The sequence below is a fragment of the Lissotriton helveticus genome, chromosome 3_1 (assembly GCF_964261635.1).
Source record: "Lissotriton helveticus chromosome 3_1, aLisHel1.1, whole genome shotgun sequence".
NCBI lineage: Eukaryota > Metazoa > Chordata > Amphibia > Caudata > Salamandridae > Lissotriton > Lissotriton helveticus.
The window spans coordinates 1,047,361,796-1,047,376,758 of NC_136061.1; the positions used below are offsets into that span (position 1 = coordinate 1,047,361,796).

The window sequence follows — 14,963 nt, forward strand, 5'->3', positions numbered from 1 at the left end:
CATCAGCGTAGCAGGAGGCTACCTCATGACGAGCCCAGCTGGTCATCAGCGTCGAAGGGGTTAACCAACCTGGGGTGCATTTACTCCCCGGTGATGGAACGGTGATGGATCAAACCCAGATCTTTTGACTGGGTGTGAGTGTTTGATTGGTTCTGATGCTCCGTCCACCACCACCCCCTTTTGTACCACTTTTTGGCCGCCATAAGTGTGGCAGGGTATGCTCAGACGTGAGTCCCTTGCTCACTTTGCCACTGGATTTAAGCAAGCCGGGCTGAAGACGGCTGTAATGCCAGAAACCGGTCCTCGGAAGCTTGTTTCCGGTCCAGGGAAGGCATGGCTTGGCAGTTCGGACTGGACTGTTCCCATGAGGCACAGGGTCAAACTGATTTGCATATAGCCATGTCTGAACTGGGGTGGCAGAGTGGGCTAAAGAACGGTGATGGATTCAACCCAGATGTTTTGACTGGGTGTGAGTGTTTGATTTGTTCGGATGCTCCGTCCATCACCACCCCCTTTTGTACCGCTTTTGGCCGCCATAAGTGTGGCAGGGTATGCTCAGACGTGAGTCCCTTGCTCACTTTGCCACTGGATTCAAGCAAGCCGGGCTGAAGACGGCTGTAATGCCAGAAACCGGTCCTCGGAAGCTTGTTTCCGGTCCAGGGAAGGCATGGCTTGGCAGTTCGGGCTGGACTGTTCCCATGAGGCACAGGGTCCGACTGATTTGCATATAGCCATGTCTGAACTGGGGTGGCAGAGTGGGCTAAAGAACGGTGATGGATTCAACCCAGATCTTTTGACTGGGTGTGAGTTTTTGATTAGTTCGGATGCTCCTTCCATCACCACCCCCTTTTGTACCGCTTTTGGCCGCCATAAGTGTGGCAGGGTATGCTCAGACGTGAGTCCCTTGTTCACTTTGCCACTGGATTCAAGCAAGCCGGCTGAAGACCGCTGTAATGCCAGAAACCGGTCCTCGGAAGCTTGTTTCCAGTCCAGGGAAGGCATGGCTTGGCAGTTCGGGCTGGACTGTTCCCATGAGGCACAGGGTCAGACTGATTTGCATATAGCCATGTCTGAACTGGGGTGGCAGAGTGGGCTAAAGAACGGTGATTGATTTAACCCAGATCTTTTGACTTGGTGTGAGTGTTTGATTGGTTTGGATGCTCCGTCCATCACCACCCCCTTTTGTACCGCTTTTGGCCACCATAAGTGTGGCAGGGTATGCTCAGACGTGAGTCCCTTGCTCACTTTGCCACTGGATTCAAGCAAGCCGGGCTGAAGACGGCTGTAATGCCAGAAACCGGTCCTCGGAAGCTTGTTTCCGGTCCAGGGAAGGCATGGCTTGGCAGTTCGGGCTGGACTGTTCCCATGAGGCACAGGGTCAGACTGATTTGCATATAGCCATGTCTGAACTGGGGTGGCAGAGTGGGCTAAAGAACGGTGATGGATTCAACCCAGATCTTTTGACTGGGTGTGAGTGTTTGATTGGTTCGGATGCTCCGTCCATCACCACCCCCTTTTGTACCGCTTTTGGCCGCCATAAGTGTGGCAGGGTATGCTCAGACGTGAGTCCCTTGCTCACTTTGCCACTGGATTCAAGCAAGTTGGGCTGAAGACCGCTGTAATGCCAGAAACCGGTCCTCGGAAGCTTGTTTCCGGTCCAGGGAAGGCATGGCTTGGCAGTTCGGGCTGGACTGTTCCCATGAGGCACAGGGTCAGACTGATTTGCATATAGCCATGTCTGAACTGGGGTGGCAGAGTGGGCTAAAGAACGGTGATGGATTCAACCCAGATCTTTTGACTGGGTGTGAGTGTTTGATTGGTTCGGATGCTCCGTTCATCACCACTCCCTTTTGTACCGCTTTTGGCCGCCATAAGTGTGGCAGTGTATGCTCAGACGTGAGTCCCTTGCTCACTTTGCCACTGGATTCAAGCAAGCCGGGCTGAAGACAGCTGTAATGCCAGAAACCGGTCCTCGGAAGCTTGTTTCCGGTCCAGGGAAGGCATGGCTTGGCAGTTCGGGCTGGACTGTTCCCATGAGGCACAGGGTCAGACTGATTTGCATATAGCCATGTCTGAACTGGGGTGGCAGAGTGGGCTAAAGAACGGTGATGGATTCAACCCAGATCTTTTGACTGGGTGTGAGTGTTTGATTGGTTCGAATGCACCGTCCATCACCACCCCCTTTTGTACCGCTTTTGGCCGCCATAAGTGTGGCAGGGTATGCTCAGAAGTGAGTCCCTTGCTCACTTTGCCACTGGATTCAAGCAAGCCGGGCTGAAGACGGCTGTAATGCCAGAAACCAGTCCTCGGAAGCTTGTTTCCGGTCCAGGGAAGGCATGGCTTGGCAGTTCGGGCTGGACTGTTCCCATGAGGCACAGGGTCAGACTGATTTGCATATAGCCATGTCTGAACTGGGGTGGCAGAGTGGGCTAAAGAACGGTGATGGATTCAACCCAGATCTTTTGACTGGGTGTGAGTGTTTGATTGGTTCGGATGCTCCGTCCATCACCACCCCCTTTTGTACCGCATAAATGTAATCTAGTCATCCTAGAAGATATAGGTGAAATATCATTTTTAATTTATGATCAACACATGATATACATCAGAACAACTAGAGAGTGAGGAAAAATAGAAAAGTTACTTGTCCTTTTCCCTGGGTAATATTCGAATAAACAAAGTGGACAAGTCCTTGGAAGGTATTAAGGTCGTAGTTCTTGACCTGTACCTACGCAGAAGGAGCGCAAACAACAGATAGTTGTTTAAGGAAACCCCTCACCCACCTACCTAGTAGGTGGCATGCTTAATCATCGGGCCCAGCTGGATTACTGAGTGCAATCCAGCTGTGCTTCAACACCTGAACTACAGCGAAGCGGGTTGTCCTGTGAAAAGTGCAAAGTGCTATGTGAAGTGAAACGATGTGCTAAAAATGTCTCCAGGAAGTACCCTTATGAAAGTTTTAATGGAAGGGTCCTAGGACATGGATAAAAAACATTGTCGGGATACACTTGAGGTTTTAAAATGAACCTCTGTATCTCTTTAAAAAGTATTATTTATTATAGGTCTACTAGTTTCAGCCTTCAGAAATGTTCAAGAGTCTTTCGTCAGGCCCAACTGAAAGTGTGTGACCAAGGGAAAAGGGGCCACTTTGGTGTGTATATCAGCACATACCCTAAAGTGTGCTGTGAGTGTGGTGGGATCTTGTTACTTACAGATCCTATGCAGCGAGTACTTTGACTCTGTTAGCTAACTGCCTCATGGATCCGATCTTACAATGTTACACCCATTTCCAACCTTTTGTCTTGGGCTAAAAACCATTGTAACCTACATAGTAGACCGGATCCCGCAGTTTCCTTAAACAACTATCTGTTGTTTGCACTCCTTCTACGTAGGTACGGGTCAAGAACTACGACCTTAATACCTACCAAGGACTTGTCTACTTTGTTTATTCCAACACATGATATATACAATATACGTATTTTTGTATTGTATTTATTGTGTGTTAATAGTGAATTTAAATATTTCATCTATATCTTCTGAGATGACTAGATTACGTTTATTAATACATTTATTTATTTATTTTTGGAGTTTTATATAGTGCTGGCTGGACCCGAGGGTATCAGAGCACTTCACAACATATACAATAATGTGCAGGTAGGCGATACAGGTAGTTGGTAGAACAAGCTTAATAACATATATAATAATGTGCAGATAGGCGATTCAGGTAGTTGGTAAAACAAGGGGATTCTGGCTAGGAGATGAACAAATAATCAAGGGGGGGGGGGAGTAAACAAGGGGATTCTGGCTAGGAGATGATCAAACCAGTTCCGAGTTAATGTCATCAGACTCCCGGTTAGAGATAAGGGGAGCACTGGCCGCGGAACTTTCTTGTCTCTTATCGGATTAGTCGCGAGCAGTCGAGGTAGAGGGCTTTGAGTAGCTTCTTGAATTTTGGAAACGAGGGGGTCATTCTTATGTGGGGGGCTATGGTGTTCCAGATTTTGGGGGCGTTTCCAGCAAATGATTTGGCTGCTGTTTTTTGCTTATGAGTTTTCAGCGGGATGAGTAACAGAGTGTTGGAACTCCTGAGGTTTCTGGCCTGGCCGGCCCTTTTGAGTTTGTTGGCTAAGTATTCAGTTTTACCTGTGTGCAGGGCTTTGTGTGTGAGGCAGGCTGTTCTGAAGCTGGCTCGCAACTCGATTGGGAGCCATTTAAGCTCTTTGAGCGCGGAAGAGATGTGGTCAAATTTCCTGGTACCAGTGACCATCCTAGTAGCTGCATTGAGGGTTGTCTTCAAGGGGGCGAGGTGAGATTTTGCTGTTCCAGTCAGGGATGCAATCCCATAGTCAATCCTGGAGAGCACTAGTGCCTGGGTGGCTTGTTGAAGGTCTTTGGGTGGGAGGAAGGGTTTTATTTTGTAAAGTAATTTCAGGTTGAGAAAGGCGCTTTTAGCGGATATGGAGATGTGTTTTTCATATCCAATTTCGGGTCTAGGGTGAACCCTAGGGATTTTACCGAATCTGCCAGGATGAGGTTACAGTTGAGGGCGTCAATGGCTTTGAGCCATTCTTTGATTTGGGGTTTTTTCGGTTTTGTTGGAGATGAGGAGAATTTCCGTTTTCTCTTGGTTGAGTTTCAGGTGATTACTTGCGAGCCAGTGTTGAACCTCCTTGAGCGTGGTGTTAAGTCTCTGGATGACATCGATGGAGGTGGTTTCTAGATAAAGCTGCGTGTCGTCAGCATATAAGTGAAAGGGGATGTTGGATTTCTTGAGAAGAGAGGTAAGGGGTTCCATATAGATGTTGAAAAGCTGCGGGAAGAGCACTGATCCTTGTGGAACACCCCTGATGACAGGGTGGAGGTCAGACTCGAAGTTTTTAATTTTAATTTTTTGTGAGCGGTTGTGGAGAAAGGAGGAGAACCAGTGTAGGACCATCTCTTGAAGACCAGCCCTTTCTTGTAGCACCTTGATGAGCAATTTGTGGTCAACTGTATCGAATGCAGCCGATAAGTCTAGGAGGATGAGGAGGCAGCATTGATCCGTGTCCAGTGACTTGAGTAGGTCATCAATGACATTTAGGATTGCGGATTCGGTACTGCAGCCTTTTCTGAAATCTGATTGATGGGGATATAGGAGATTGATGTTATCCAGGTGTTGGGTCAGCTGAGGGAGTACACATCTTTCCAGGATTTTGGACAAAAAAGGTAGGTTCGATACAGGTCTGAAGTTGTTTAGATCCTCGGTGTCTAGCCCTGGCTTTTTTAGCAGAGGCGTGACTTGGTCTACTGTGAGGCAGTCCGGTACCATTCCAGAGCTCAGTAAACTGTTAATGATCTTGCACCATAGCGGTGCCAGGACAAGCTTCAGGTCTTTGGCCAGGTGCGAGGGTAGCTGATCCAGGGCGTGTGATGAGGGTTTCGCAATGGAGATTCATTTTATTATCTCTGCCTCCTGGATGGGAATGAAGGAGGACCAGTGTTTAGGTAGGATCAAGGAAGTGTTGTCCTGCGTTTCAGGTGGATTGTTCTCGATAGCAGGGATGAGATTTGAGCCAAGAGAGAGATCTATCTTAGCGATTTTGTCACAGAAAAAGCTGGCGAAGTTATCACATCGTTCTTTGAATGCATGTATTGATGATGTCATGGGCTTGGAGGTTTGATTCCTGATGATATTGAAAATCTCCTTGGGTCGTTTTTTTGCAGTGTCTAGGGCAGTGCAAAAGAAAGCAGTCTTTTTGTCCTTAATGTGCTTCTTGTAAGACTTGCGGGCTGCTTGGAGTTGATCTCGGTGGAGGGGGGAGGGATTGTTCCTCCAAATTCTTTCTGTGGCCCTTAGGTGTCTTCTTTTTTCATTGATGTCGGTGGTGAACCATGATCTGGAGGGAATGGCCCTGGATTTTTTTAGCTTCAAAGGGGCAAGGTGGTCCAGGGTGAGCGTCATATTTGAGTTATAAAGAGAGATGAGATCAGTGGTTGAGAGATGATGGGAAGTAGCGAGCTGATTCCTTCTTCTAGGTCAGCTCGAGGGATCTGGGCTGTGTTCCTGACCCATTTGGTGGGGTCTTGCTTGGGGTGTTGAGTAAGGCCCACATGGTTAATGTGAAAAAGAACTAAGTGGTGATCGGACCAGTCTATCGGCAGGATGTGCTCGATGGAGACAGCATTGCTTTCGGCAATAATTGCGTCGAAGGTTGCTCCTCTGTGATGGGTTTCTTCTGAGCAATGTTGTGTCAGATTGTTTTCTAGTAGTAGGTTGTTTAAGGTTTGGATGAGCGGGTTGTTTGGTTCATTCCATCTTAGATTAGATCGCCCAGGATTATATTGTTGGAGTTACCGAGTGCACAGTGGGCAATTAAATCGGGAAGGTGAATCCCGAATTCGGTTGAGTTGCCTGGGGGGTGGTACAGAAGATGGCAACGTGTAGGCCTTGTGTCGTCGGTTTTAATGTTGACTGAGAGACATTCAAAGGAGCTGTACAAGCAGGAGGGAATTTCTGTGATGCAGATGTTGTTCCTGTGGATGATTGCTATACCCCCGCCCCTTTTACTTTGTCTATCTTTGTTTATCATTGAGAATCCGGGAGGCACCAGCATGTCTGTGCTGGGGTAGGAGAGATTGTTGAGCCAGGTCTCCGTGATGAATGCTATGTCTATCTCCTGTGAGAGGATGGTTTCTGCTAGTTTGGTTGCATGTTTATGGGCCGATCTGCAGTTAAGGCGCATGCAGTTTATGGGGGTTTCCACTTTGCTCCTGTTCTCTGAGGATTGGGCTCTAGGTAGGGCGGATAGGTGGGCTGGGGGTCTAGGGTCTCGCACAGGGGGATGTTCTCTTCTAAATCCCTTAATTACATGGATCGTAGATTTGGGGGAGGAATTCGTAGGGGATCGTAGGATGAGGCTAGATGTGCCACTTCCTGAGAGGAAAGTGAGGTAATGGCTCTTCTCAGTCTTTCGTATCGATTATCAATTCCCTTTCTGTTGGGCCAGGGTTGGGATCTAGGGGGGGCATTGGGCTCGTTGAGAGATGGTATCTTGTCATGTTTGGTTTGGGTGGGAATAGGTGGGGCAGTGGGTGTCTGGATGGGATTTCGAGTCATGGCCAGATTGGATAGGATTTTGTTCAGGTCTCGGGTCAGGATTCCAAGCTGAGTTTCCAGTAGGAAGAGGCGTTGCGTCATGTTATCCAAGGAGGGAGGAGGAGAATCTGGTGCAACATACCCCTTAGGGGGGGGGGGGGATTTTCCACAGGGGGGAGGATGACTGGGGCAACATGGCCTTTGGGTGATAATTTGATTTCTTGCTGTAAAAATTAACACTCTTACCAAAAAGCAAGTGTGATCGTTTTCTTCTTAGTTTACAATTAATCTGGGATATTGAACATGGTATATTAGACACAACTAACAATTGAAATTAGTTTAGATTTCTTCTGACACGTTGAAGCAATTAGACACTTAATATTAGTTATGAGCAGGTTATAGATATCATAATATAACAGACACTAAGTAGGTAGCTGACTTCAGGTGGACTTTGGAGTAGTATTTCATTACATAATGAATTATAGTCTTTGAAGTGTCATAGATTTACCTCCTTTACTCTCAGAATTCTCCCACTCTATGGACTAGTGATCTGCTGTGCCTCTGGTTGTGTTTCGGGTCCTCACATTAGTCAGTGGCTCAACACAATAGAATGAATGCAACCAGTAAAAAGCCTCAACACAATTTGAACACAATATTATCAAGCTTCTGAGTGTTACCTTTCCGTGAGTTGTGCCCAGGGTTATGCTTTTCCCAGCACCTTCTAAGTAGGATATTTCACAACCAAAACATGCTACTGGCATTAGGTCAATGGTTCAACGTCCAGGAAGAGCGGCTCTTGACCTCACGGGTGAGTAGCAGCTCTATACAAACTCCTGATTGATTGAAAGGGAATCAGACAAGGTTCTGACCCTCAGGGTGAATAGAGGAGTGAGCCATCCAGGGGCAAGGCACCACACAAGAACCACTCACGATCTTCTGCGAGCTCAGCATCTGGCAATTAAGCCAGTCAGGCAGCGGAAAGGTATATCACTGTTCAACCCCCACGTGTCCCACTCGCCTCAGCATTATACTCACCAGGCCATTTGACAGACGTTTAGGATAACCACTATGAAAATGAGTTCCATTTAGATTAAATATATGTTATGGGCAGATCCTGAAAATCCAGCATGGCTCCAGCCCTCCTGACGTAAACCCATTCCTTGAGGCTTATAAAGAGTTTCATGAAATGTGGTGTCACTATTTATATCTGTGATGCTTTTCAATAGTTTGCCTTTAATTTTAACTCTCAGATCAAAGATGTTAGCAATGTGCAAACCTACCAACTCACAAGGTGCCAACATGTGTCTCATTATATTGGCTCCCTATTCCCAGTCATGGTCAGTGAGGAGCTGATATCACACGGTGGCAGGGAAGGCGAGCTGGAAACCCATGCAGAGTGGGTTTCCAGATCGCCTTCGGAGGCTCTAAGCAGCCAGTTGTCATTAAGGGCTGTAAAAATACCTAGGACATTAGCGGCAGCCTCAGCTAACTATTTTGAAGGGGTGGGAGCAGAAGTGCCTCCCAGGCAGTTCTTATTATGAAGCCACATCCCTCGAAAGCCCCTTTCCCCCCAAATGAAGACATGTGTTTTTTTTAATGCCATGTGCATGTCTGAAGGTGGGTGATCCGGTGCTAGAGTGGCCTGTTTCTGAAACAGAGACAGAAGCTGAGGTGAAACTGCCTGAATCCGGAGAGGCAGCTGTTCTGTAGAAGAAATGCAAATAGGATTCAAAATACTTTCGGATGAATGCTTAATTTGTTTGCATAAATTCTACTCGAAAACGCTTCAAACCCCCTGTGTGTGCTTTTACTGTGTACATGACATGTTAGTGCTGGGGATGGCACACGATTCCGGTAGAGAAGTCTGAATACAAACGTCCTCTTCAGTGGACAAGTTGCAATTCGCTCCTTCTCACACTTACACATTGTCAGATCTAAAGTGTCTTAGGTCACCACCACCACAGCCTGCTGGGAATCCGGAGATAGCAGGACAGACAGCCTTAATGTCATGCATGCTGATCACACCCTTGCTTAAGACCCCTGCATACCCTGCATTGGAATTTTCTCCGTGCAAAACGATAACTTTTTGGCTTGTCGTGACTCTAGGGCGGCTCCTTTTACCCTTTCTACCTTGTGACTGCCTCTGCGTTTAGGGATTTTGTGTACGTTTGCGAGAAAATGTTATTAAATGTATATACGTGTAATCAGGAGCATTGGGGGTTTCCTGTTTGTTACAACTCATGCAGACTCTTTCCATTCTGACTGAAAGCTGCCTCCACATTGAGACTACCTCCCTAAATCTGACAGCAGTCCCATGAGAGAGATTATAATGCAAAATAATACGAGGGAACACCCTCTAAACTAGGTTTAATGCATTTTTAAAGCACAATTACCACCTGCAAAGTGCGAGTAATTATCTTGAAAACCCCAGCAACAGGAGCTCCTGAGGCAATTCTGTCACACCACACTTTCTTCACTGGGCCTGGTTCCACAGCTCTGCGAATGAGCTCGAAGGAATTCGATTGACCGATCAATCACACCATTCCGCCATCCAAAACACCAGTTATAGTGACCCTCTCTCACTATCCGGATGGACACCGTGACCGCAGTGTGTCATGTATGAGGTCCGCAATGAACACGTACAACATTAGCTTTTATTGCACAATTCAAGTTAAATAGCTCACATTGTTGGTGGAAAACATTCATAAAATTCACAGTAGTTTTTGTAAAGCTGTTCAGAACTGCAAGATTATTTTTTTTGCATTTAAATGACAATTTACAATATAAAGAACACATTCAGAAATGCGGATTCTCCTTGTTTTTACATTATATCCCTGTGCAATCCATAAAAAGTTCTTGCAACTGTACACATGGCAGCATGACTAATCCCTGTAAAGGTGTGAAACAATCGGACAGCGCCATAACACAGACATGTTTCACAGAAGTATAAATCGAGCATTTATACAATGTTCTGTACAGGTGCACCTCAAATATGCAGCTTCCGACATAGCATTCTGGACCTGACTATATATCTTGGGCATCGACATTTTCAGATTAGGGTCGCAAGACCTGCCTCCCCCACTTTGAAACATATCCTTAAGGTTAAAATACACCATTCGCCCACCCTCGCATCAATTTATCTGTGATTCAAGAAGCCACCCAGAAGTGGAGAATCCTATTGATGAACAACGTCAGCAGATCGAAGCACCAAGAAGAAAAGTAATTGGCAGACGCTATGCAAATACAAAGTTGCATAATATATCATATTAACATTATAACAGGTAGACTGTAAATAGACAGCAATGGTGCAGGTTTGCACAAACATATACCCCATGGACATTTGCAGTGACTGGCCAGTGCAAAAATTACATTTTGCATGCCTGTTCAGAATGTTGAAAAATTCTACTAACACTAGAGCAGGCCATGTGCTCTGGAAAGGTTGGCGCAAAATTGCACTGGCACAAGCAAAATCTATGTCATAGGAAAATGTCAGTAAAAAAGACACCACCACCAGTGTGATCAGATGGAATTTGAAAACTTAAATGCAGAATTGCTGCGGTACCAATGGAATCAATGGTAATGTGACAGTGCTATAGGCTGTGATGCAATGAGAAAATGGATCACGCGCTCCCATTTGGGTAGTAAAAAACAACTACGATGCATTGGACTTCTCAGACCCCTGGGCCCCAGTGCCACTGCACCTGCTACACCAATGATAATTCTGCTCATGGCTGGAATCATGTAATCCAGAAATTTCAGTGCAAATATGCTCGTACAGAGATGTAGTCCTCATAATCCGGTGCACTGTTGTTTTAAGTTTCGAATGACAGCAGAATGGTTTTTGACAAATGGCCTACATTTAGCAGCAACATTAGCAGCTCGATCCACAAATATACAGACTGGTAATGAATTCCAGTCCTATTTTATAGCTCCTAGGCCATGGCCATACATCATGTTGTCTAGTATGATCCTTGTGAGCAATAGTCATACAATTTTTAAATGACAGAGCGCTCATTTAAACTTCAATCAGAACTCCAATTGTAAACTGATATTCTGATTCATTTGTTAAATATATTTTAAACTATATATAATTTAGACGGTGCTAGATAATCTGAGATCAGAATAAAATAATACATCTATAACATATACCTACAATGAACACATCTAAATAAATAATGCATTTTTCATCAAGTGTCTTTGGACGCAAAGCCTGTTTTTAAATTCTTCAATACGATTTTTATTAAAGTACCTGTCTGACCATCAGTGGTGTCTTCAGCATCTGAGGATGCTAGGCAGCTGTTTTATGACACATACTTGAGCTGGCCTCTCTGTCTTGGTTATGTACCGAGATGGGTGATGCGGAAGTTGCTGTCAGACGTTGCTGGATTGTGCTGCCTGTGATAATATCCCATAGGAACTGGTTTCTTCTCTTTCACGTCTGCTCCTACAGTCACATACTTGAGCCAGACACTATGTACACCGGTTGCTGGGGTGTTTAGCTGCCTACAATGCTATGCTAAAGCGACAGGATTAAGACGGGACCGCGTACATATCTGGAAAACACACAGTGGTAAACACTACCTGAGCCTTTTCTGATAAAGTGGTCTCCTTGACCAACTAAATAAATAAATGAAAGAAAAAGAAATTCATGGGGTACCTCTGTGAGATCTCTTGGCGTCGGCCATCAGGATGGCGTTGAAGAGATGCGTTTTCAGAGCTCTCTTATAGCTGAAGAACATGGGTGATTCTCTGAGCTATGGTAGAAGAGAATTCCACTGGATGGGCCATGCAGTAGAGAAGGCTGTACCTCCCCTGGAGTTGAGCCGATGCCTCGGTACAGCTAACAGAATGTGCTCCTGGCTTCTTAGCATACACCCCAGAGTGAAGTGTGAAATTCATTGACTGAGATAAATTGGGCCCAGATGATGGTAACTATTCACATGTGGAAAAACTGAAAGATGTGTATGAGTTTGTGGAGTTTTATATCCTCTGATATCATGACTGAGAAAAATCTGTAGCAAGCGTATTATTCTGATTCCACAAGCCACACAAAATGGGCAAGTGGCTGTTCCTATGAGAATGTCAGGAGAGTGGGTCATGCCCATCACGCAGGCCCTTGTCACCAGCCGTCTCGACTACGGCAACGCTCTCTATGCCGGAATTTCCATCCAGCTCCTCAGAAGACTCCAGACCATACAGAATGCTGTAGCCAGACACATCCTGTACCTCCCCAAATGGACCCACATCACCCCCACCTCAGAAACCTCCACTTGCTACCCATTCAGAAGAGATGCCAGTTCAAGACCCTCACACACTCCTACAAAGCCCTTTACTATCAAGGACCAGCTTATATCAACCATCGACTGAAATTCTATCAGCCCACAAGACACCTGTGTTCCATCTCACTCGCCCTAGCTCACCCCCAACCATCTTTTGCAGCTGCAGTTGGGGCCGCTCCTTCTCCTACATCGCCGCCAAGCCTGGAACGCCATGCCCCTTTACCTCCAAACAGCTCCCTCTCTGGCGGACTTCGAAAAAAACTCAAGACATGGCTTTTCCACAGAGACAAGGCAACCTCAGCGCCGAGATACCCCTAGGGGTGACAGTGCTGTGCTCTACAAATACTGATTGATTGATGCAAACAACATTAAATGCACAAAGTTGGCAGGCCAGACATCAATTGAATGAGAGTGAGCGGTTTCGATATCTACAGATCAGGCACGCCCTGGTGGCAGCTCTCCCTCGTGATGAGAAACCCTCGGTGGCCTCTCCGCTGGAGGATCGAATCTTGGACGGGTACCTCCCCACCAAGGCGATCTCTCTGGTCTATAAGAAATTAATCAACCACACCGAGGACCCCCTGGTGCGGGTCAGGGAACAGTGGATTGCGGACGGCCTGGTTTTGGACGAGGAAGACTGGGGGGAGGCTGTGGCATCCCCCAGGGAGGTGGCGATCTCCATGAGGCTTCGTTTAGTACAGCTCAGGATCCTTCACCGGTCCTACACCACTGGTCCAGGGTTGTGTCGCATGGGGCTCGCCTCCAATTCAGACTGTCGTAGGGGCTGCGGTATGCCTGGTACATTTATGCATATTCTCTGGGAGTGCCCAGAGGTCCACAACTACTGGATCAAGATTCATGAGAGAATGAGTGAGGTATGGGGAGTGCAGATTGTACTTGAGGCACGTCGTTGCATACTTAATGTGTGGGAGCCTTCCGACCTCTCGACCCATGGTAAAGTATGGGTCACTCTTGCATGTATGGTTGCAAAACGAAATATCGCACAACTCTGGGGTGCCGGTCGGGCTCCTCAGCTTGGGAAGTGGATGGAGGACCTGGATTGGTGTATGTTTTGGGAGAGGGCGGTATATGTGGCCAGAGGACGACCCCGTAAATGGGTAAAGATATGGGAAACTTGGAATACTTTCAGGGGGGATATATGTACACCGCCAGACTTAGACCCAGTTCTGGGAGAATCGGATGCACCATGAACCCATTTCATACTCTCCTTTTTTGATTCTGTAATGTTGGAACTTACATTCTCCGATAGTAATTGGCGATACCTACGACACGATGGTCATTTTGTTTGTGTTTGTTGATTATGTTTAATTAAAATATATATATATTTTTTTAAATGCATAAAGTTGCAGTTTTTAGGGCATTTAGAATACCTTGCAATACATTTCCTGCATTTTTAAAGTGACACATTTGGATGGCCAACTGTAAGAGATGCTGGAGGTGAGAGGATGGGCCTGGAAACACTTTGTTGAACGGGAACTGAAGAAGGGGTGTGTTCAGTGTGACGTTATTTACTCTTGTTTTTTTCTTTTAAGTGAGTGTGAAATTTCACTTTTACTCCAACTTCCCCCCCAGTGGCGGCTCCTCGAGGGAGTGCTGCGGGGTGGTGGGGCAGGGTGGGGGATGGGCAGTGGGGTAGTAAACTCGGGCATACAGCAGAACGAAGTTAAGTAAATAAATAAATAAAACGAATATCATTGCGCCGCTGCATCGCCATTTGGCGTTGCAGAGCGCGCAATGTAATTAGTTTTATTTATTTACTTAACTCCGTTCAGCCATATGCCGGAATTTACTGCCCCCCACCTTGGCCCGCCCCACAGCACTCCCATGAGGAGCCGCCACTGTTCCACCCACCCACAGATTCACTGCAGTTTCGAGGACTGGCTGTCATAGGATTACTACCCTTGAAAATTCCCAAAAATAAATTAACATTCCCTGCCACACACCTCATGCTGTTGAGAATAATGAAAAGTAAATCTGCACTTTGTATTTTCATAAGTCTATGCATCTGAGATTTATGAGGTTTTTCTATGAATCTGGATGTTGGTTGTTAAAGACATGCTGCTGTAGCTATAACTTGACCTTCAGGAGAGGGTCCATTATGAGGGAGAGAGCCTTTAATAAATGGTACAGACCGAAGCAGAAGGGGCTATAATGCTCTATCAACTGAGGGCAGGCTGCTCCTAATTAAACTGGGATGAATACAAAGAAAAACATTGGAATTTTGAAGCAAAAGCCATACCAGCCATTAATGACTTTCTGCCACTCTATTGCCTTCAATGGAGCTCACAGTATTCCAGTGTTCTAATATGAGACAGTGGTATAAGGGAGGCAGGGCACCTTCAGATACAGAAGTAATTAAAGCCATGCAAAGTTATAACCTAATGTTTCTTTCTGAACCGCAAAGATGGATTATTGCACGAACAGGAGATTCGCTCATGATTTAAATGCCTTAGAATTTCCATCTGCTACTCACGTTGCAGAGGTTACACTACCACAATGGGTACAGTGTGATATTCTATTGTTTTATCATGCATAACCAAGTGGCCATACCCCACAGTAGAAGGAGTTCTGCCATAGCAAGTTATTCTCAA

The 14,963-nt window shown here is 46.1% G+C and overlaps 1 long non-coding RNA gene across 1 annotated transcript in view; it reads left to right on the forward strand.

Annotated features, from left to right (window-relative positions):
• The window catches only part of LOC144823250 (uncharacterized), a 36,414-nt gene that overhangs the window by 700 nt on the left and 20,751 nt on the right, over nt 1–14,963 (forward strand). The gene's annotated exons all lie outside the window — the stretch shown is intronic.